At 43.5% G+C, this 579-nt stretch overlaps 1 non-coding gene across 1 annotated transcript; it reads right to left on the bottom strand.

The window, feature by feature from the left end:
* Positions 1 to 354: 354 nt before the first annotated feature.
* On the bottom strand, positions 355 to 473 carry LOC129117016 (5S ribosomal RNA). Its single transcript, XR_008533751.1, has one exon. It is a non-coding gene; the product is annotated as a 5S ribosomal RNA (ribosomal RNA).
* Between the last annotated feature and the right edge of the window lie 106 nt (positions 474 to 579).

Genomic DNA, 579 nt, shown 5'->3' with positions numbered 1-579 from the left:
TTTAAAGATACTATATCACCACGCTTTGCTCTTTCGTCTATACAGGGAGCGCCTGCAGATTTCCAGACACACTCACAGCTTTTAAATGTCAAATCAGAATGTACAAAGTGGCTATAAGGATCACAAATGTAGTGCAGTAAAAAGATTAATATTTACTGTTGAAATGTAGAATACGTTAGCATAAAATTGAAAAGAAAATGATCGATGAGCTTAGGAATGATGAAAGCCATCATTTAACTGGATTTGTGTCATTTCTATACCGGCAAGTCATGATCTAGCTATTTCCTTCCCACCCTGTCGGTGTCCACTGAAAAAGCAGCAGCGCCCTCTGCTTTTTGTAAAGAGGAGTGAAAAAGCTTACAGCACCTGGTATTCCCAGGCGGTCTCCCATCCAAGTACTGACCAGGCCCGACCCTGCTTAGCTTCCGAGATCAGACGAGATCGGGCGTGTTCAGGGTGGTATGGCCGTAAGCAAATATTGTGCCTACCAAAGGGCCTTTTAAAGATACTATATCACCACGCTTTGCTCTTTCGTCTATACAGGGAGCGCCTGCAGATTTCCAGACACACTCACAGCTT

The sequence above is a fragment of the Anoplopoma fimbria genome, unplaced genomic scaffold (genome assembly GCF_027596085.1).
Source record: "Anoplopoma fimbria isolate UVic2021 breed Golden Eagle Sablefish unplaced genomic scaffold, Afim_UVic_2022 Un_contig_978_pilon_pilon, whole genome shotgun sequence".
Classification (NCBI taxonomy): domain Eukaryota; kingdom Metazoa; phylum Chordata; class Actinopteri; order Perciformes; family Anoplopomatidae; genus Anoplopoma; species Anoplopoma fimbria.
The sequence above is the reverse complement of the archived record's forward strand: the minus strand, read 5'-3'. Positions and strand labels throughout refer to the sequence as shown.